Below are 24,306 nucleotides of genomic sequence, written 5' to 3'. Positions count from 1 at the left end.
ATGTGCACAAACACACACACACACACACACACACACACACACACACATGCGTACACACGCACACGCACACGTACACATGTGTACACACACACGTACACACACCCGTACACACACGTACATGTACACAACGCGCGCGCACTCATGTACACACACACACACGCGCACAAACTCACACACACACACACACACACACACACACACACACACACACGCAGGCACACCCCTACATGTTAACGTAGACCCATGCACACAGTACTGTGCAAAAGTCTTAGACACATATATATTTCTAGGTTGCCTAAGACTTTCGCACTGTATTGCAGTAATTTTATGTACAGTATTGCACTGTACTGCTGCCACAAGAAAATCATGACATATGAGAGTGATAAACCTGATTCTGATATGGACTGAGAGTGGGAAGGAGGAAGGGAGGTGGCAGGGAGCAGGAAGCACCAGGGCATTCGAGCTACATATTTGTGCCTAAGACTTTTGCACAGTACTGTACACGAATACACACATACAGATACACAGACATCTCATTAACATGCATCACAAACACATCATTAACAGACAGACACAACATACACACCTGCAAATCACAAATTGGCAGCTTGTATTTTGTTCTTTGAGTGAATTTTGCTCCACATTCCACCATCTGCACCTCCTTAACACGCACCGCAAGCACAATTATTAACACAGCTGCATAGATGCACACAATCCACATTAACAGGCACCCCAAACACACACACACACACACACATACACACACACACACCGCGCACACACACACACACACACACACACACACAGACACACACACACACACCACACACACACACACACACACACACAGACACACACACACGGAAAACAGGCATGGACATCCCACCCCATCCTACAAGTAGATAACATCAGGTATCGATTTGGGCTATGACAGGACTGAATGCCGCTATTAATCAGGAATTACGTGGATAGCAGCTATCAATACAAGAACCAGCCTTCAAAAAAAATCTGTTCACATGTAACTTCAAGCACTAATCAAACCGACACCGTTGCCTAAAGAGGATGCAAGCTACCTATTTGCAGTGTAAGATAATTTTTATGACTCTCAGAAACTGTCAGGGCCAGCTGTTTCCATTCAGACAGAGCTATTTTATTCATTATTGTAACATCCACCAATACATTGAAACCAGCCACTGTGCACTGTGTCTGGTTTTGCACTCTTCTGAATTGTGCAGAGCAGTACAATAGATGAACGTTTATGTTAATCAGCCCAGATTGACACTCCCAGATGAGATAATCAAAATCAGAATCAGAATCCTTTATTACTGCCAAGTATGTGGAAACATACAGGGAATTTGATGCCGGTTTTCCTGAGCTCTCGCTGTACAGAATGAAAAAGCAAACAAAACAATAGTGCAAATAATCGTGAACTATATACAGTGAGGTATACCTGTGTATGTACAGGTGGACTTAGTTTATAATAGACTAAAATTCAAGTGTTCATAAGACTGATGGCATACGGAAAGAGATTGTTCTTGTACCTATTTATCCTGCTCGCTTCCTGACTCTAGATGCATATAAGTCCTGGATCGAGGGCAGCTTCACACCAATAATCCTTTCCGCAGCCCTGACTGTTCTTTGGAGTCTATTCTTGTCTTGTTTGGTAGCTGATCCAAACCAGACAGCGATGGACGAACAGAGAACAGACTGGATTATTCCTGAATAGAATTGAATCAGCAGCTCCTGAGGTAGGTTGTACTTCCTGAGTTGACGTAGGAAATACAACCTCTGCTGAGCCTTTTTGATACGAGTCTCTGCGTTGGGTGTCCACTTCAGGTCCTGGGAGATTGTGACACCCAGAAACCTGAAGGTCTCCACAGCAGACACAATACTGTTGAGTATAGTGAGTGGGGGGAGTATTGGGGGGCTCCTCCTGAAGTCCACTGTCATCTCCACAGTCTTGAGCGTATTTAGCTCCAGGTTGTTCTGACCACACCAGAGGGGCCAGTCGTTCCAACACCCGTCTGTATGCAGACTCACCACTGTCTCGGATAAGGCCAATGACAGTTGTGTCGTCTGCAAACTTCAGGAGTTTAACAGATGGATCCTCTGAGGTGCAGTGATTAGAAGAATTAAGTGGTTTAGCTATAACTAAAGACTTATTTGTTCTGTCAATCAGTATTAAGGATTTTTGTATATCTGGCGAAAATATGATCAATACTGAGATAAAGCTACTATATTTTGCATATCTGAAGATTTTTCTCAGAATCATTCGACTATCCATAGGTGTTGGAACATTTAAACACTTCCTCAAATGAATAGTTACTTCCTGAGTATGGCAACCAAAGTGTGTTTCTTTTTCACTCTGGTTGTTTTCTACCTTATAAAAATTAGATGGGGTTTATGTTTATTGTTTTCTTGTGAAGGTAGTGATTTTGATGCTATTTGTCTTTGATGCTGTTGCAGGTAAAGTTTATATTGCACCTGTATTTTGACTTAACTCTTTTTTCCTTTCAATTTATAAAGAAGTCTCGTTACTTGTGATATATTTTTCTACAAAGTTATTTGTCTACACCCAAGTAGTTGAAGTAAACCATGGAGGCTGAGGGGGGCACAGTAGTGACTACAGTGCCGGTGATCAGGGTTCGATTCCCACCAGTGTCTGTAAGGAATTTGTACCGTACTTTTTTTCCATGAGCCTGTGGGTTTCCTCCCACAGTCCAGAGCTGAACAGATTAGGATTAGTAAATTGTGGGCATGCTGCATTGGTGCTGGAAGCCTGGCAACACTTGCACACTGCCTCCTGCACATATTCCAACTGTGTTAGTCGTTGGTGCAAACGATGCATTTCACCGCATGTTTTGATATACATGTGGAAATAAAGCTAATCCTAATCTTAACCTGAGATCTAAAAAATTGCATTTAATCACCTGCAACCACTTTGTGTTTAGGGGATTTAAAAAACTTGATGAATTTTGAGTTCGAGAGAAGGTCTTTAGAAATGTCTGTTTGAGGTGCGGAAAGTAAAACTTTTGCATCTACAGCTCCAGTCTCCAGGTGACCCAGTCAGAGTTGCAGAGGGTGAGATGAGCAACGCATATGGGTTAACAGAGAAGCTGTACAATTGGAGGGGGGTAGAAGCTTACGTTGGTGAAGTTAGATTGAGATGGGGTGAGACTAGCGTATCCATGGAGCTAGCCATGGTTTGTTTCTGTGTTGTAAATATTTTATAATCATTGGCACAGGACCATAGACTACATATTAGTCCTGATGAAGGGTCTCGGCCTGAAACATCGACTGTACCTCTTCCTAGAGATGCTGCCTGGCCTGCTGCGTTCACCAGCAACTTTTATGTGTGTTGCTTGAAATTCCAGCATCTGCAGATTTCCTTGTGTTTGCGTATTAGTACACAATCTTTTTGTTCGCTTGTGAAGATAAAGCATCACCAGTAGGTTGGCCACTTGTGTCCCTCTCCCTCCCCCACCTTTTTATTCTGGATTCTGTCCCCTTCCTTTCCAAGTTCAAAGTTCAAAGTGAATTTATTATCAGATTCCATATATGTCACCATAACTACCCTAAGATTCATTTTCTTGCAGGCGTTCACAGTAAAACAAAGAAATAGAATGGGTTCAGTGGAAAAACTACACACAAAGACTGATAAACGACCAATGTACAAAAGAAGACAAGCTGTGCAAATATTAAAAAAGCAAATAATAAATAAAGAAATAAATAATACATAATAGATAGATAGATAGATAGAAAGATAAATAATACTGAGAACGTGAGCTGTAAAAATCCTTGAAAGTGAGTCCATCATTTGTGCTCAGTGATCAGTTCAATGTTGAGGTGAATGAAGTTATCCTCGCTGGTTCAGGACCCTGATGGTTGAAAGGTAATAACTGTTCCTGAAGCTGGTGAAGTTATCCATGCTGGTTCAGGACCCTGATAGTTGAAGTGTAATAACCGTTCCTGAAGCTGGTGGTGTAGGACCTAAGCCTCCAGTATTTCCTTCCCAATGGCAGCAGCTAGAATAAACATGATGGAAGTCCGGTCTTCCTTAAAGGTTTCAGCCCAAAATTTCAACTAATTATTTCCCTCTATAGATGCTGCCTGAATTGTCAAGTTCCTCCAGCATTTTCTCTGTGTGTTATTCAAGATCTCCAGCCTCTGCAGAATCTCCAGAGTGTCCCATGTACTGTCATGTCACTACCGTGTCCTTAAATAGCAGTGGGTGTACAGGCACACAGATGTGCACGTGTATGCATGCCATGTGTTGATAAGAAATGATCAGATTTCAAATTCATCTAAAAGAACAATAAATCCTAGCTTGCTCTGAATGGATGGAGAGGACCGTTTTATCCATTTCAAACCTGTCTAATTAAAGTCATCACAACTACTGTGATACTGTCATGTAACAGCAGAAAATGTTCTTAATGCGAAAAGGTTTAATCCGGAGATCAGAGACTTCGGTAAGCATTGTAAGGTGCTGGAGTACATGCTAAGGAACACACTGAAGTTTGGTACAGCCAATGCAAAGGCTGTGTGGGGAAGGACCACACTCTAGGATGGGAGTGGTGAACCTATGTCATGTACAAAATTATTGTTGGCATGCAGCATGCACTGTCGATTCTTTAATAATAAAAAGATACATAATGGTTATCTTTACTATCAAGTGAAGTAGCAAACGATTCTTTTACAACCCGAGAACAATGAGATGTTTTCACAGGAAACGTCTCACGCCAGCTTGGCACCCGCTAGAGATAGCGAGAATATGTGAATTTGGATGATACATTTTGAAAACCTCACAGATCTGGTGGACACATCAGTATCTGGATAATACATGGTTACAATGACAAAACTACTTAGAAACGAGGTTATTTTCCAATTGTCTTTTTAAAAAACTAATATCAATAATTTTTGAAGTTTTTGAAAATGCCTCATTTATTTCTCTGTAATAATTTTATTAATAGTAAAACAATGAAGACATATAAATCAGTAACAGGACTCATCATTTTTCCTTAAAACTCCATATTTATTGTTACTAATTCATTAATCAATATCTGCTGAAAACTGCCACGGCACGAAAGAGAACTTTTTTTAGAAGATATTTGCCAATTTAGGCATACGCTCTCCAAAAGGTTTGCCATCCCTGGTCTAGGAACCTTCTGCCCTGGGTAACACCCCAACAAGTGCTTGAAGGGTGTACTACTCAAACAAGGCACATTTGAATTTACAGTGTTTTGGTTTGACATAACAAGTACATTAATTCGATGATTCTATAAATGACTATAATGATATATACTAATTGCACTGTATTACTTATACAATCTATATGCTTCTATGAATAATATTTACTTTTGAAATGAAAACATACTTTGTGAGCAGCCTTGAATCTGTTTAACACTATGAATGTGGCATAAAGCATCAGAAATTCTTGCCGGTAACACCCATGCACCATCAATTTACAGGACATGTCACTCAGAGACTTGGGTGAAATGTATATCTTTAGTGTGACTGTGTTGGCGCGTGGCCAAGTGGTTAAGGCGTCGGTCTAGTGATCTGAAGGTCACTAGTTCGAGCCTCAGCTGAGGCAGCGTGTTGTGTCCTTGAACAAGGCACTTAACCACACATTGCTCTGCGACGACACCAGTGCCAAGCTATATCGGCCCTAGTGCCCTTCTCTTGGTGTCGTGGAGAGGGGAGACTTGCGGCATGGGCAACTGCCGGTCTTCCATACAACCTTGCCCAGGCCTGAGCCCTGGAAACCTTCCTAGGCACAAATCCATGGTCTCACGAGACTAACGGATGCCTACTTAGTGTGACTGTATGTTTACTTCTAGCTTAAATGTGCTATATGTACCTTGCACTGTGTGTAACTGTTGGTACTGTGTTTTGTACCTTTGCCCTGGTGAAACGCTGCTTTGTTTGGCTGTATTCTTGGGTATTCATGTATGGTTGAATGACAATTACACTTGAACTTGAATCTGAATGACAGGCTAATCCTGCAGTAAAATGCTCTTCAAAGTTTCCAAGGAAACATTCCTGTCAGCCAAACATTATGAGAGTTCTAAGTGATAGCATGTTCAACAGAGATGCATCTAATTTTCATTGATATTATGACTTGAGTAGCTGTTAAGTTGTCACAATATTATAAATGCTAAGTGTTTTTTTTTGATCAATCAATGGTTGTGTGGATTAAATTGGGTGGAGGCTTGTTGTCAGCCATGATAAAAGAAAGAATGTCCTACTTTGATTTGCTGCTTCTTAAAGTTCAAAGTCCAAAGTAAATTTATTTACTCAAAAAGAGAGAGTGCCTTATATCCCAGTCTTTACAGCAGATTCAGATCAGGGCATTATGTGACTTGAATAAACATGATGGTGCTCTGAAGAAACACTGCAATCAGACCTCCCGCTAGGACACACATGGTCATAACTATTTAACTACCATGGTGAGACAGTATTATTCAATTCAAGACCGGCACAGCCAGGCAGCAATCAGTTGTTGTTTTATAGCGCCTCCCTTCGAGGTTGGATCCTTAACTCCAGTGTTGTCAGTGTGGAGTTTGTATGGTCTCCCTGGGACCACAGGTGCTTTCCGAGGTACGACTCGCGGACTGTTAGTTTAACTGGCCGCTGTACATCGCCCCCTAATGTGAAGGTGAGTGTTAGAGACTGAGACACAGTTGATGGGAGTGTGGGGAGAATAAAATGAGCTTGTACTGGATTAGCGTAGGTTAAATTGGCTGCCGTAAATTGTCCTCGGTGTATATTGATGACAGAAGGATCAGAAATAAATGGGAATATAAGGGCAAAGAGGTTACAGGGAAATAAATAGGGGAATGGTGCAGATGGAAATGTGACTGACAGCCAGCATTAGATTTGGTTGTAGTCAATGTTCTTTTTCAAATCACTATTTGTATTTTACGTATTTTCATAAACTCTAGTTGAACCAGTAGCCACCTTGACAGAGAAATATGAAAATGAATGCTGTATTATCTCAGCGTTTGTTCTGTTAATATAATCATATTGATAATTTATCACTTCACCAATCTCTGTTAACTGACTGGGAATAGTTTATATTTACTGTACACAGAGTAAGAGTCATGGAGAGATACTGCGTGGAAACTAGCCATTCAGCCCATTGAAACTATGCTGACCATCAGCTCCCCATTTACCCTAATGGAACATTAATCCTATATTTTATTGTCCCCACATTTCCATCAGCTCTCTCCCCTCCCCCAGATCCTATCACTCACCCACAGTTCAAAGTTCAAAGTATATGTATGTCACCATGTACAACCATGAGATACATTTGTTTAGTAGACAATCACAGAAAATACAAGAAACACAATAGAATCAATGAAAGACCACACCCAACAGGACGGACAACAACCAATGTACAAAACAAAACACAACAAACCGTGCAGGTACAAAAAGAAAAAGAAAAAAATAATATCTGGAAAATTTACAAAGAAATAAGATCTGAAATGACAAACTTTAGAAAATACTATGTATACATGAACACACTACCTCGGTCAGAAGGAGGAAGAGAAATAACCGACAAAAAAAATTTACAGAATAGTCAGATAAAACTTCCAAGGAGATATCTTCATCAACAAAAACAGGATTCAGCACTTCAAATGAGCATATGCAATTGTGATAAGAAGTACACACCACCAGACTTAAGTGAAAACACAATCCAGAAAAATGAAGGAAATATCACTATCAAAGAAAATGTTAACTAACGGAAGAGCATGACTTTCCATGAAAGACATCCCCATGATCTGAGCAGATGAGATGTCAACAAGGAAACGTCAAACGCCTGGCTCAGATTTGGAGACCTCTTCCCAGAAAGAGAGGGGTTCATTGTGGCAATACCAGACCAGTTGGCTTACACAAAAAAATATCAAAAATGCATAATGAAAGACCAACAAATTCAAGATGATAAACGCAGAAAATACCAAGAGAAACCGGAAACAATCCTACACATTACAGGATCCTGCAGCAGTTTAACTCAATCTGATTACTTGCACAGGCACCTCAAGTGGTGAACATCATTCACCTTACTATAAATGCAAGCTTGATTGAGTTTTAGAGTCAGAATACCACAAATTATATTAGTATTGATCCATTATTACAGGTAGGACAATTCTTAATAATCGTCTGGGTATAATAATACAGTTTAAACAAGCAAGAACAACTTACATTATAGATATAGCCATTCCAAACACAGACAACATACAGAAATCAATAAGTGAAAAAATCAGAAATATGCTGAATTAAAAAAGGAAGTTGAAAGAGCTTGGAACATGAACAAGGTATTCATTATTAAACATCAATTATATACACACAAAATGCTGGAGGAACTCTGCAGACCAGACAACATCTGTGGAAAAGAGTAAACAGTTGACATTTCTGGACGAGATCCTTCATCAGGATTGGGGATAAAAGATGAAGGGACTCGGCCTGAAGCACCAACTGTTCACTCTTTTCCATAGATGCCACCTGGCCTGCTGAGTCCCTCCAGCATTTTGCATGTGTTGCTTGGATTTCCAGCATCTGCAGATCTCCTCAGCTTTATTAACTATACATATGTTTTTTTGTGTTAACCACCTGGTCTTGTGTTGCCACAAATCTTAACACCGCTGGGATAGTCCAAAACTTCCTAGCAATTGTGAAATGATTGTGATTGGCTATGCCCACATTTCAGGTTTCACCAGCTTCAGCTGAGATAAAATAAAAATAAAAATAATGATAAATATCAAGAATATGAGATGAAGAGTCCTTGAAAGTGAGTCCATAGGTTGTGGGAAGAGTTCAATGATGGGTGAGCGAAGTTTAGTAGTTACCCTCTCTGGTTCAAGAGCCTGATGGCTGAGGGGTTATAACTGTTCCTGAACCTGAGGCTCCTGTACTTTCTTCCTGATGGCAACAGCAAAAAGAGAGCATGGTCTGGATGAAGAGGGCTTCAAAACTGCTTTCCTGCAACAATGCTCTGTGTAGACATGCAATGTACAAGGACATTGGTGTTTCTTTACCAGGCCGTGATGCAAGCAGTCAATATACTCTGCACCACACTTCTATAGAAGCTTGTCAAAGTTTTAACTGACATGCCGAATCTTCACAAACTTCACAATTGCGTAAGCAAGTAGCATTTAGAATGAAAGAGTCCTCAGACACGAAGCCAGAAGCAGCCAGAGCCTCAACACGAAGCCAGGAGCAGCCAGAGCAGGCCCACAGCCTCAACCTCCGTGCAGCGAAGAGTGAAGTAAACGTTACAGAGTATCAAGCAAAACTGAATGACCCTCATCTCTTCTCCCGACACCCCGCCTTTTCAATCCATCTGGCCCAGCGTTTAAATCGTCCAAACATTGGGTCTTCCCTCACTCTAGGACATGGGCCCTATCGCATCGATACCTGCTGGGTCTGGACCCTGCCACCACGGTTTTGGCCCACGCCTGACCTTTCCAAATAGGCCGGGCGCCTCGCTCTCAGTTTATTAGGTGACTGGGCCCTCTGCTGTCTGTAATAAATTGTACGTTCTCCCTGTGATTGCGTGAGTTTTATCTGCGTCATCTAGCTTCCTCCCACATTGCAAAGTTTCGTGAGTTGTGAGCATACTGTGCTGTCGCTGGAAGTGTGGGCTGCCCAGTACAGTTCTCACTGGTTTGATTTGACATAAATGACCCATTTCATTGTATGTTTCGATGTTTCAATGGACATGTGACAAATAAAGCTAGTACTTAATCTTTCATTTCAATAATTGACTGAGGTGTTTAAGCATGGTAGATTGGATTTATATTCAAATTTTGGGATAGTATATTATAAAAATATACTTTATTCATAAAGTATACATTTATCCGATGTAGGGTACTACATTGTTGCTATTCATTCTACAAGGCATATCATTATATTTGCATAAATATTGACACTAAGTTAATATCTCCCACATTGCAAAGACGTGGTCTGGTAGGTTAACTGGCCACTGTATATTGGCTCTAGTGTGTGGGTAAGTTTTAGAATCTGGTGCTGACTGATGGAAATGTGGGCCTGACCTACCCAGTCCTTCCTCATAACTGAAACTCTCTATCCAAGGGAACCTGGAGACACAAGAGATCCTGCAGGTGCTGAAAACTCTTGGTTAAAAACAGTTGATGTTTGGGACAGAGACCAGTCCTGATGAAAGGTCTCAAAGCATTGACTGATCATTTCTCTCCAGAGATGCAGCCTGACTTGCTGAGTTCCTCCAGCATTAAGTATGTGTTGATCAAAGGCAACAGCCTGGTGAATCACCTCCAGACCATAACAGTGACGACCATAATGACACATGATGTTTCAGATGGCTTATAAAGCTGTACTTGAGAAATATGAGAGAGGTAAAAGGTCAACCATCACCAGATGGCTCGCTCCTTTTCCATTCGTTATGTTTTCTATGGAACAGAAATATATGTATTAATGCTATTAATCCCTGAGGTCTGAGCTGCACTGCAATATTTTACTCTGTGAAGTCTCTTCTGTTGTTTATTTGTGCATGATATGCTGTCACTGTCAAACCTCATATTTATTGTTCATTTTTAATTGCTCCTGGAATTGAATGACTTGCTAGATCAGAACAGACAGCAGTTAGATTTTGACAGTGTTAATGACAAGAGAGACATACAGTATATAGGCCAGACAGGGAAAGGATGGCAAAAACTGTTTTGTAAAACAGCAATGCGGTGATTTCATGGTTGTCCTTAGCTAACTTTCAGCACTAGACCTTGTGCGGCATGAATTGAAATGTCTCCAGGTTTACAGGTAAGTATCTGAACACCACCGTGTCATTCTGTCCATCTCCCCAGGTCCCCTCCCATCGAGATAGCAATAGGAGCTCCAATTGTGATTTCCCCAAGGGAAATGGACATACACTCACTTCATTAGTTACACCTGTACACCTGCTCGTTAATGCAACGATCTAATCAGCCAATCATGTGCAGCATCTCAACACATAAAAGCATGCAGACATGGTCAAAATGTTCAGTTGTTGTTCAGACCAAACATCGTAATGGGAAAGAGATATGATCATAAGATATAGGAGTAGAATTAGGCCATTTGGCCCATTGAGTCTACTCCATTTCATCCTAGCTGATTCATTTTCCCTCTCAGCTCCAATCTGTTGTCTTCCCCCCCCCGCCTCCCCACCAATATCCCTTCATGCCCTGACTAATCTAGAATCTATCAACCTCTGCCTTAAACATAACCAATATCTTGACTTCCATCGGCTGCTTGTGGCATTGAATTCCACAGATCCACCACTCTCTGGCTAAAGAAATTCCTCCACATCTCCATTCTGAAAGTGCACCCCTGTATTCTGAGGCTGTCCCTTTGGGTCTTAGACTCCCTCACCATAGGAAACATCCCCTCCACGTCCACTCTATCGAGGTTTTTCAATGTCCAATATCTTTCAATGAGGTCAATCTTTATTCTTCTGAATTCCAGTGAGTAGAGGCCCAGAGCTGTCAAATACTCCTCATATGACACCACTTTCAATCCCAAAATAATTTTTGTGAACCCCCTTTGAACCTTCTCCAACGTCAGCACATCCTTTCTTAACAAGGGGCTAAAAACTGTTCACCATACGCCAAATGATACCTCACCTGTGCTTTATAAAGCCTCAACGTTGCATCCTTGGTTTTAGATTCTAGTCCTTTCGAAATGAATGCTAACATTGCATTTACTTTCCTCACCATCATCTCAATCTGCAAATTAATTTTTAGGGAATCCTGCACATGGACTCCGAATACTCTTTGCACTTCATATTTTTGGATTTTCTCTCCAAAATAGTCTATGCCTTTATTCCTTCTACCAAAGTGCATTACCATACTCTGCACTATATTCCATCCGCAATTTCTTTACCCATTCTCCAAAATTGTCCAAGTCCTTCTACAGACACCCTGCTTCCTCAGCATTACCTAACCCTCCACCTATTTTTGTATTGCCTGCAAACTTTGCCACAAAACCATCAATTCTGTCATCAAAATCATTGACATATAATATGAAAACAGCCAGTCCCAATACCAACCCCTGCGGAACACCACTTGTCACTGGCAGCCAACTAGAATAAGTTCCCTTTTCTCTGGTACTGCCTCCTACCAATCAGCCAATCTTCTGTCTGTGCTAGTATCTTTCCTGTAATACCATGAGCTCTTTACTTAATAAGCAGCCTCGTGTGTGGCACCTTGTCAAATGCTTTGCGAAAAGTCAAGTATATGGCATCCACCGATTCTCTTGTCTATCCTGCTTGTTATTTCTTCAAAGAATTCCAACAGATTTGTCAGGCAAGATTTTCCCTTAAGGAAACCATGCTGATTATGGCCTATTTTATCATGTGCCTACAAGTACCCCAAAACCAGATCTTTAACAATCGAATCCAACATCCTTCCAAGCACTGAGAACAAGGTAATTGACCTATAATTTCCTTTCTTCTGCCTCTCTCCCTTCTTGAATAGTGGAATGACATTTGCATTCCTCCAGAACCATGCCAGAACCAACTGATTCTTGAGAGATCACTACTAATGCCGCCACAATCTCTTCAGCCACCTCTTTCAGAACCCTGGGATGTATACCATCTGATCCAAGTGACTTATTTACCTTCAGAACTTCCAGCATACTGATAGTGTCTTCCACTGTGAAGACTGATCCAAAATACTTACTCAGGTCATTCACCATTTCCTTGACCTAAGTGGCTTAAAAGAATATTTTTTGGCGCCAGATGGAGTTGATTGTGCATCTCAAAAAATGCTGATTTCTGGGATTTTCATGCTTAACATTCTCTAGAGTTTACAAAGAAAAGTGCAAAAAAAAAACCCCAAAAAGAACAATAGGTGGCAGTTCTATGGGAGAAGATGCCTTGTTAATGAGAGAGGTCAGAGGAGAATGATCAGACTTATTCAATCTGACAGGAAGGTAACAATAACTTAAATAACCTCTGTTACAACAGTAGTGCGGGTAAATGCACCTCTGAACACACAATACCTTATTAGGTACACATAAATTGTTAGGTATATTTGATAATGTATACAGGTACATAATAACAAACATTAAAGCATCTGCAGATGCTGGAGATCCCAGACAACACATACAAAATGCTGGAGGCACTCAACAGACCAGGCAACATCTAGGGTAAAGAGTAAACAGTCGACGTTTTGGACTGAGCCCTCATCAGGACTGAGGGTCCTAACAAAGTGGACATTGAGTGTATATTTAGGAAAATAAAATCCAGGGCAATGGGTAACAGTGCAGAGTTGATAATTATTGTATATACACCATCCCAGAGTTATATCCACTCTGGTTATGGATATTCACCCTTATAAAATTCACAAATCACTACCCGAATATCTGAGATTAAAATGTTCTCTTATGGAATTTATGTGGGAGAAGTACAGAAAAAAGCAAATGCAGAAGGAAAAATACATTTTGTTCATCTTTATTATTTTTGTATTTCTTGACATATGCTCAGATAATGTCATTTTTTTTAGCATGGTGGGTTCATCTTGCTGTGTAGTACTTCCTTTACAATAGTTTTCTGTATTATTTATCTTCAGAATATCTGGCAAAGGGCCTGCAAGTTTAAGTGTAGCCAGAGTAATCAAGATTATTTGTTATGAGTTACAGCACTAAACTTGCTCACCTATATTTGATATGCATACAGCATTACATGTCTCCATTCTGTCAGAAAGATGGAAAGAGGCTGCTACATATCTCCTCTCTACCTCTTCTCTACCTGGCTCCATTTATCCTTGTTTTCCTTACTCCTTATCTGTCTCTATCACCATCACCTTCCAGTCTCCAGTTTTTGTTATGGACTGCAGATCATCTCATCATTTGTATCTCCATATGCAATTGCTGCCTACTGAAGAGATTTGCTTGGAAAGCTGACAAGGCAATCACTTAAGTGGCCTCCCACCATGAACCAGCAGCTGTCTTGTCAATATTACTGTTGAGAGACAAACATCCTGTACAAAGACCAGTACGTTTCACAGATAAGTTCAAAGTTTTCTGATTTAAGGGAATAAGGTTTCGTGCTCCAAAAGAAAAAACAGTGATGCGTTTTTTTTTAGGAATAGAACCCCTCTGTAATGCAAGCATTTTGCTTGTGGTCCTTTCTAAGAGCCAGTACAAGAATGTTGGACAAATTGGATAGATAATTGACTGCTTCCTATTAAAGTGTCCCTTAGCCAAAATAAAACTCAGCAACTCACTGCTCTAATAAATGACTATCTGAAGGGTTAGACCTTATCAACACCTACAGAGGAAATCCCAAGGGAATTTCTCCAAAACCTGATGTCATGCCCTTTCTAACATAATCTTATAACCTCTCCAATCCAAAATGATTCATGCAGAGGCACCCAGTTAAATTAGTGTTTGGGATCCTGCACTGGGATAATGACTCTTTATCCTTCAGCATTCCACAATTATCTGGTGCCTTCAGTAATGTGGAGCTTCTCAAAAAACTAAGAATTCTATCACTGTGAACAGTGAGCTCATTCCCCTAATTTCCACTGATCTTGACTGAGAGTCTCATGGCAAGGACATATGAAGCAGGCTGTGATGAAATGTGCATAAATCATTGATCAAGTGCCAGGTTTGAGCAATGGCTGATGATTAATCTGTCTATGACCTGCAAGCTCATTTTACCAAAAGACTCTCTGATCAGCCTCTATTAGTAGTAAAGAACTGCATTTGAACTTTTAAACTCAAAGATTGCTCCAGGAACTTAGCAGGTCAGGCAACATCAATAAAAAGGAATAAAGACTAGGCACTTTGGGCTGAGACCCTTCATTTGAATTCATAAGCCAAGGTTCCTGACCTTCTCAATGACCTTTGCATCCAATGAAATTCATTGTTAGTAGGAAAGTAGATGAGCAGAGTAGAAATACTTGCACGACTGTCTGGGTTGAATAGCCTCTCTCAGTGAAGTAACGTTCATTAGGTGCCATGCCAAATGACATAGACAATCATATCTTTCCATGACCAAGTCTGTCCTTGGCAAATTTTTCTGCAGAAGTGGTTTGCCATTGCCCTTTTCTGGGCAGTGTCTTTACAAGATGGGCGACCCCAGCCATTATCCATATTCTTCAGAGATTGTCTGCCTGGCGGCAGTGGTTGTGTAACCAGGACTTGTGATATGCACCATCTGCTCATACGACCATCCACCACCTGCTCCCATGGCTTCACGTGACACTAGTTGGGAGGACTAAGCAGACACTACACCTTGCCAGAGAGTGACCTACAGGCTAGCTTACATCTCCTTTGTTAGGAATGTAACTCTGCCCCGACACCCACAGTATACTCTCTGTAAATGGGACTGCCTGTTCTGCATATTGCTGCATCCTATAAGCAACAATGCCATTCCCCCTCACCTGGCTTCACCCATCACCTTTTACCTCATACTCCTTCCACTTCTTCCACCTCCTTACTCTGGCTTCTTCCCTCTTCCTTTCCAGTCCTGATGAAGGGTCTGGGCCCGAAATGTCGACTCTATTCTTTTCCACAGGTGCTACCTGACCTGCTAAGTTCCTCCAGCATTTTTTATATGTTAGTAATAAAAGGATCATTAACGTTGCTGAGATTAGTTGGAGGGACAGAGGTGATTTGTGCCCCATAACTTTTCGAAAAAGGAGTGGTAAAGAGCTGTGTGAATTGCATTTTCCAGTCCAGGGATTAGCCAGAGATGAGGATCCCTCTTCCCCTGGGACGATGGGGTGTAGCCAGAAAAATCTCATGCTGCATTGATTCCCTCCAACCTGATACTACACGTGGAATCCCATTGATATGACCCAGAATGGTGGTTGACGTGGAAATGGTTGAAAATGTTTTTTGAGGCCTGGTGCTTGGTGACCTGCAGTTCCTGGGGATGATGACTAGGATCAAGGCCCAAGGGTAAAATCGGAAATACAGAAGTCGAGGCCCACTGGCCAGAACCCGCGCTCAGCAAGTCTGCTGTGGAATTCGAAGGCCTGACGTCTGCGTGACCAAGTCTGAATCCGAGTCTGCTGGAGGCTGGATGCCAAAGAAGACGGTCTGGCTTGGGGTTAGAGGACTATGTATGTGCATGGGTGGGAGACAGGAATGGGCCTTGTTATGCTGTTGCTTGTTGTGTACTGCTTTGTTGCATTCTGTGTTGTTCTGCTGAACATTATGAGAATGTTATATTGGTGTCAGAATGTGTGATGGCCCTTGCAGGCTTCCCTCAGCACATCCTTAGGTGTGTTGGTTGTTAATGCGAGTGACTCATTCACTATATGTTGTGAGGTATACATGATAAACTTACCTTATGATCTCGAATCTCTTTTGTGCTGGATAACTCCATAACTCTGTCTATATATAAGGTACAAAACTGAAGCTTATTATTTGATTCCTGCCCAACTCCTTCCTACACTCAGAAGGTCTAGAGGTGTCTAGAGTTCGCTTCCTGTCCTCAGTCCATCCACCTCTGTTCTTTCCTGGTCACTGTTTCTAATGTTCTCATCTGACATCAGTATGGAAGTAAATTAAAGCTATTGGCTGGAAAACCATGTGCCAGGATCAACTAATTGCACAGTTCCAGGAGACCGTGGTCAAGTCAAGTCCAATTTATTGTCATGTGCACAAGTACAGTGAGGTACGAAGGAAATCTTGCTTGCAACAACTTCATAGGAACATAGGTTTAGATAACGTCACACAGAACACATAATTTATACTTAAAATTATTTACTTAGAGACGCTGCACAGTACCAGCCCCTTCTGGACCAACGACCCTGCACCGCTCAATTACACTCATGTGACCAATTATCCTACTAACCCGTAGGTCTTTGGAATGTGGGAGGAAACTGGAGCACCTGGAGGAAACTCATGTGGTTATGGGGATAGAGTACAGACTTCCTAAAGACAGCAATGGAAATTGAACTTGGGTTACTGATGCTGTAAAGGAATGCACTAACTGCTATGCTAACGTGCCGCTTACGGTAAAATATAACAGACAGTGCGGAAAAAAAATGTCAATCAGAGAGAGCCAGGCTGGTGTAAGAGAAGGTCTGTAGTGTTCTGTTGCTGAGATAGGGTTAGGATTGTGCAGGGTGGTTCAATAACCTGATGGTTGTAGGGAAGCAGCTCTTCCTGAACTTGGTGGTGTGGGGCTTCAGGCTTCTGTAACTCCTGCGTGATGCCAGCAGTGAAATGAAGGAATGGTCTGGATGGAGGTGTCCTTGAGCCAGTGCCACCTGTAGTTACTTTCTGTGCAGGATCTGCTCAACAGGCAGTGCTGTGCAAGTCCTCCAAAGATCCTGGTTGGGTTTCATTTGGAAGGTGCAGCTGCAGGGGCCAAGAAGAAGGAATGTCATCGAGAATCAAGGGCTGCTCCTGAAGAAGGTGACTGGCTGGGTTCAGCGGGGCCGTCTCACCCTGAGAGAGAACAAGTACCCAAAAGCTGGAGAGACGGGCAATGGGAGAAGGGTTGGAGGAGGAATGGAAGGAGGGAGATGAGAAGGGAGCCGAGAGAGGGCGTGAGTGGAGGAGAAGGACGAAACAGCAAGGGGAGGGATGGGGTGAGGCAGGCAACGGGGGAAGCAAAGGGGAAGTGAGGAAGTGGGTCTGGACAAGACAGAAGGCATTCTGTGCGGACACGAGAGGCTGCGGATGCTGGAACCAGGAGCAACACATTAGACTCAGGAGGAATTCAGCCAGTCAGGCGGCTTCTGTGAGAGAAACAGACATTCAACATTCCGTGGGAACATTCATCTCTATTGGGATGTCAATAACTCTCCACGTTCATTGTCCACAAGACAAACTGGGTGTGTGCTTAGACTGCAGAAGAGTCTCATCTCCATCTGTCTCCGATCTCCTTGCCTTTAGACCAAGATCTCGCTCTGTTGATCCGTGTGGTGGGTGGTGAATAATGACCATACACATTGAAAGGGCTCAAACACACAACTCTGGTTCCTTCCTCAGAACCAGATTTGGAGTAAGTCATCCTAGTCAGGACAGACTGGAGGACTCACCTAATGAGGATTTTTGGGTGGAACTGAGGAATAAGAAAGGTATGAGAATGTTACTGGGTCATATTATAGACCACCCAACAGTCTGCAAGATTTGGAGGAACAAATTTATAGAGAGATTGCAGACTGTTGCAAAATACTTAAATTCGTGATAGTTGTTGATTCTAATTTTTCACGTATTGATCGGTACTCCAACATTGTAAAAGGGCTGGATGGGAAAGAGTTTGTCAAGTGAGTCAGAAAAGTTTCCTTAATCAGTATATAGAAGTCGCAATGCTTGATCTCCTATTGTGGAATGAGGCAGCGTAGGTGACAGGAGTTTGTGTCGGGGGGCACTTTGCATCTAGTGATCATAATGCCATTAATTTCAAAGTAATTATGGAAAAGGATAGGTCTGCGAGTCTAAAGTGAAGAAAGGCCCATTTTCTGGTATCATAAAGGATCTGGCAAGTGTGGATCCGGACAGGCTGTTTCCTGGCAAAGGTGTATTTCATAAGTCAGAGGCCTTCAAAAGCGAAATTGTGAGAATACATAGCTTCTATGTTCTCCTATGCAACAAGATTAGGGGACCTTGTTTTTCAAGAGATATTGAGGCCCTGATTAAGAAAAACTTGGAGGTGCATAGCAAGTATAGGCAGGTAGGAACAATTGAGGAACTTGAGGAGTATAAGAAGTGCAAGAGAACACTTAAAAAAAGAAATAAAGAGACTAAAAAAAGGCACGAAGTTAGCAGACAAGGTGAGGGAGAACCCTAAGTGATTCTACATGTATGTTAAGAGCAAAGGGATAGCAAAGGACAAAATTGGTCCACTGGAAGATCAGGGTGGTAATTTATGCATGGAGCCAAAAGAAAACAGGCCACAGCAGAGATATTTAAATCATTTGGAGAAACAAGTGAGGTACTGGAGGATTGGAGGATAGCTGATGTTGTTCTGTTGTTTAAGAAAGGCTCTAAGAATAAACCAGGAAATTATAGGCTGGCAAGCCTGGCATCAGCAGTGGGAAAGTGATTGGAATGTATTGAAAGGGACCAGATATATGAGCATTTGGATAGACAGAGACTGATTAAGGATAGTCAGCGTGGCATTGCATCTGGTTGGGTTATGTCTTACCAATCTTATAGACTTTTTTGTGGAAGTTACCAGGAAAGTTGATGAAGGCAAGACGGTGGATGTTGTCTACATGGACTTCAGCAAGGCTTTTGACAAGATCCCACTTGGGAAGTTGGTCAAAAATGTTCAATAGGTTGGCATTCAAGATAAGGTAATAAATTGGATTAGACATTGACTTTGCAGAAGAAGCCAGAGAGTGCTAGGAGATGGTTGTCTCTCTGACTGGAGGCCTGTGACTAGTGGAGTGTGCTGCAGGGATCGGTGCTGGGTCCGTTGTTCTTTGTCATCTATAGCAATAATCTGGATGATAATGTAGTTAATTGGATCAGCAAATTTACAGATGACACCAAGGTTGGGGGTGTAGTGGTCAGTGAGGAAGACTACCAGAGCTTGCAGCAAGGTCTGGACGAATTGGAAAAATAGACCAAAAAATAGTAGATGAAATATAATGCAGACTGTGACGAAAGTACACATAGACTAAGATGTTAACTGTCCTGTGCTGACACCAGTGGGATCAGCAGTTGGTCTGCCACCTGTCTTCATGAGAAAGAGAGATAAGGAAAACAATGGAGCAGCATTTGGAGATGTTAATGAAGAGACAGGAGAGCTGTCAAGACCGGCTCCTCTTTGAACCCTGAACTGTTTGAAGTGATGGACAGGCGATACCCCAGCAGGGGGATAAAAAGGGACAGGTTCGCTAAGGCAGGACACACACGACACCACGAGGTAACGAGACCCTGGAAGCGGTGCACCTCCCACAAGTCGGTGGGAGTCTTTGGAGGGCTGGTCGCAGGACCAAGCCAGAGACGCACAGGGTGGAAAGATACGATCGGCGGGAACCTGGTGTGTGTCTGCCCTTGCCTGGGTGCCGGGTTCACCGCTGAGGAAAGATCGTATCTGGAAACGGAAGGGTCACAGTCGGTGACCTCAGAAGACATCACAAAGGGCTCACCCGAAAGCTGACTACGAGGAATATTGAAGGTCTGTGTGGAAGCCGTTTGAATATTCATTCGTTTTTGCTCTCTCTCTCCTTCCCCCCCACTGTCCATCGCCACGGCAGTGATTACTGTGAACTGAACTGAACTCAATTGAACTGAACTTTGCGTCACTTTGAAACTGGTCATTCACCCCTGGATGACGATAGAGCTTGATTGATCCTGTTATCCTAATTCTGCCTACATGTGTGTTTATCATTGCTGAACTGTTGCATTTATTATCCTTTTGATTAGAGTACTGTGTTGCTTGTTTCTTTAATAAAACTTTCTTAGTTCCAGTAATCCAGACTCCAACTGAGTGATCCATTTCTGCTGGTTTGGCAACCCAGTTACGGGGTACGTAACAAGACAAATGCAAGCTGTTGCACTTTGTAAGACTAATTAGGGTAGGTCTTAACCTGTGAATGGTAGGGCAGTGAGGAGTGCAGTAGAACAAAAGGATCTTGGAATATAGGTCCATAATTCATTGAAAGTGGTGCCACAGGTAAATAAGTTGTAAAGAAAGCTTTTGGCACATAGACGATCATATATCAAAATATTGAACACAGGAGTTGGGATGTTATGTTGAAGTTGTATAAGACATTGGTGAGGCCTGATTTTGAGCATTGTTTGCAGTTTTGGTCACCTACCTACAGGAGAGATGTAAATAAGTTTGAAAGCGTACAGAGAAAATTCACAAGGATGTTGCCATGACTGGAGGACCTGAGTTATAAGGGAAGATTGAATAGGTTAGAACCTTATTCCCTAGAATAAGAGTTCAGCTCGGCTCTGGAGACTGGCGGATCGAAGGTCAGTGTCACAGCAGGAGACCCATATGCCATTGGGGGAGTTGGAATATCTACGGCTGTGTTGCCAGATCTTTGGGCACAGAACTCGAAAAAAAAAAGCGGTATAACGGACTTTTAATACGTATTGTAAATCAGCAAGTTATTTGTTACGTCTCCCCCTCACTGTGAAAACGGAGACGCCTTTTCTCCCTTATTAGGGAGAGAGAGAGAGCCTGTGGTATGTCAAATACCTGATGAAACACGAAGTCTTTGGGGTAACTGCAAGTCTGTGTCTTTGCTGTTGCTTTGCTCACACTTGAGAGCTCGGTGGTGGGTGCCGGGTGCCGATGATTTTTTGCCATTGGGGGGAGGGGGGGATTGTTGCTTGCTTCCGCTTCCACGCGGGAGGGAGGGGGAGCTGGGGCTGGACTTCGGAGTTCTAACATTTAACAGTCATTCATTCTTTGGGGCACTCCTCTGTTTTTCGTGGATGGTAGCGAAGAAAAAGCATTTCAGGATGTATATTGTATACATTTCTCTGACATGAAATGTACCTTTGAAACCTTTGAAACTTGAAATTGAGTAGAGGTATACAAAATTATGAGAGGTATGGGGGGGCATAGATAGCATGTTTGAGCAGGCTTTTTCCATTGTGGTTGGGTTAGACTACAACTAGAGGTCATGGGTTAAAGGTGAAATGTTTAATGGGTACATGAGGGGAAACTTCTTCACTCAGAGGGTAGTGAGAGTGTGGAATGAGCTGACAGCACAAGTGGTAGATGTGATTTTGATTTCAACGTTTAAGAGACATTTGGATAGGTATATTCTCAGACAGGCAGCGTCCATTATTAAGGACCTCCAGCACCCAGGGCATGCCCTTTTCTCACTGTTACCATCGGGTAGGAGGAACAGAAGCCTGAAGGCACACACTCAGCGATTCAGGAATAGCTTCTTCCCCTCTGCCATCCGATTCCTAAATGGACATTGAATCTTTGGACTCTACATCACTTTTTTTAATATGCAGTATTTCTCTTTATGCATTTTAAAAAAAATCTATTCAATATACATAATTGATTTACTTGCTTATTTATTATTATTATTTTTATTGTATTTATTATTATTATTATTTCTCTGCTAGATTATGTATTGCATTGAACTGCTGCTGCTAAGTTAACAAATTGCATGTCACATGCCAGTGATAATAAACCTGATTCTGAATGGGACGGGTATGGGGGCTATAGTCCGGGTACAGATCGATGGGACTAGGCAGCTTGAATTGTTTGGCATGGACTAGATGGCCCGAAGGGCCTGTTTCTCTGCTGTAGTTTTCTATGATTCTAGGACTCTATGACCCTCAACAACCCCCCCACCTGACTCCCCTAAAAATAAAGTAAGCATCTCAAGCTCCTATTAAATCTCTCCCCTCTCAACATAAACCTGTGCCCTTCATTCCAGAACCCTGGGAAAAAGACTGTGTATCTATGCCCCTCATGATTTTATACACCTTTATAAGATCACTTTCATTCTTTTATGCTCCAAGGAATTAAGTCCTAGCCTGTCCAACCTCTCCCAGTAGTTCAGTCCCTCTAGACCTGGCAATATCTGTGTAAATATTTTCTGTACTCTTTCCAGGTTAGTAGCATTTCTCTCATATCAGGGCAACCAAAACTGAACACAATCCTCCAAGACTGGCCTCACCAGCATCCTGTTCAAACATGTCATGGGACTCTAGCTTTTATACTCAGTGCCTGGCTGTTCAAGACCAACCTGCCTGGAGCCTTCTTCACTACCCAGTCTACTAATGACTCTACTTTAAAGGAACCATGTCACTGTGCTTCAAGTCCCTCTGTTCTGCAGCACTCCTCAGAGTCCGATTGTCCACTGTCACTACGTGTGCTGGCAATATCGGAACCCAAGTGCAGAGAAAAGACAGACTCTGATGTAGAGATGGTGATGAAAGTTTATTCAAAGTGAAGCCAAAGAAAGTTGGTGGCTTGGGCAAGCAACACTGCGAGAGGTAACTTTCTGAAAACTAAGACTCAGTGAATAAAACTGATCAGGCATCTGCTTAAAAAACAAGTAACACAGAATCCTTGAGCCTATCAAAATTAACTCAGCAAGCACCAGGAGACCACATTGTAAAGAACAAGTCACTCGAGAAAAACATAAGGCACTCTAAACGATTAAGGACTACTTTTAAACAACAATTAACCAATCAGGTGCTGTAAAAACCTCAAAGTCCAATACGTTCCAGCGCTCTGCACGCACCCGATGAGCTCATTACAGACCACCGTGAAAGTTCTACCTGGATTTGACTTTCCAAAATGCACCATCTTGTACTAAATTAAACTCTACTTGCTATTTCTCAGCCCACTAACTCATTTGATCAAGATCCCCTTAGTGATCCACTGAGTTTCTCCAGCACTCCATTGCTTGCTCCTGTGAACTGTGGTCATACTAATTTCATGAGAATAGATTCAGATTTATCTATCATACACACATTAAAACATATCGTGAAATGCGTCGTTTGATTTAACAACCATGTGCTGGGGTTGGAATGCAAGTGTCATCACATATTGCGGCGCCAACGTAGCAAGTCCACAACGTTCAGCCAAGCAACACAAGCAACAACAACCACAAAACAACAGCAAAACAAGCCACTTCTCCTCCCCTCCACCCCCACACACACACACACACAAAGATATAAAAGCAGCAGTGTGAGTGCTATTTCGTTTTTCTTCTTTGAAGTCAATTCAGCAGGTGGTAGTTTAAAATAAAATATTACTGTAATAGAATTCCAGTACAAATTGCATCCACCACCAGTCAGGCTACAGTGCCCACCCATACTTTGGCTTAATGAAAATATGAATGATGCCTCTGTATAATTGAGTCTGGAATCAATGCATAGATGACACAGAGGTGCAATGAGTAGAGCTGCTGACTATCATCTGTGTGACTGACTTCATTAGGGGAGTCCTCATTAGGAGATCAGAGACGGAGAGGGTCAGTAACTTTAAATTCCTTGTTACTATCATAATAGTGGATCTGTCCTAGGACCAGGATGAAAGTGCAATTTCAAAGACGAAATACTTTCTAGAAGTTTGCATGGATTCATCATGTCACCTAAAACTTTGACAAACTTCCATAGATGCACAGTGGATCCTGACCGGTTGCATCATGGCCTGGGATGGATACACAAATGTCCAAGAACAGAAAAGCCTACGGTAAGTGGTAGACAGTCTGGTCCATCACAGGAAAAGCTCTCCCCACCATTGAGCATACCTACAAAGAGGCCTGTCACAAGAAAGCAGCATCCATCATCAGGGATGCCCACCACACGGTCAATGCTCTTTTCTCACTTCTGCCACCAGGAATGAGGCACCAGGAGCCTTACATCCCACACCACCAGGGGCAGAAG

At 42.2% G+C, this 24,306-nt stretch overlaps 1 long non-coding RNA gene across 2 annotated transcripts in view; it reads left to right on the top strand.

The window, feature by feature from the left end:
• Window positions 1-6,483: 6,483 nt before the first annotated feature.
• The window catches only part of LOC134358218 (uncharacterized), a 116,528-nt gene continuing 98,705 nt past the window's right edge, over window positions 6,484-24,306 (top strand). For both annotated transcript variants that reach the window (XR_010020833.1, XR_010020832.1), the window contains exon 1: window positions 6,484-6,658. This is a non-coding gene — a long non-coding RNA (uncharacterized LOC134358218). The remainder of the gene's footprint in view (window positions 6,659-24,306) is intronic.

The sequence above is a fragment of the Mobula hypostoma genome, chromosome 18 (assembly GCF_963921235.1).
Source record: "Mobula hypostoma chromosome 18, sMobHyp1.1, whole genome shotgun sequence".
Taxonomy (NCBI): Eukaryota; Metazoa; Chordata; class Chondrichthyes; order Myliobatiformes; family Myliobatidae; genus Mobula; species Mobula hypostoma.
This window is presented reverse-complemented; position numbering and strand designations above follow the sequence as displayed.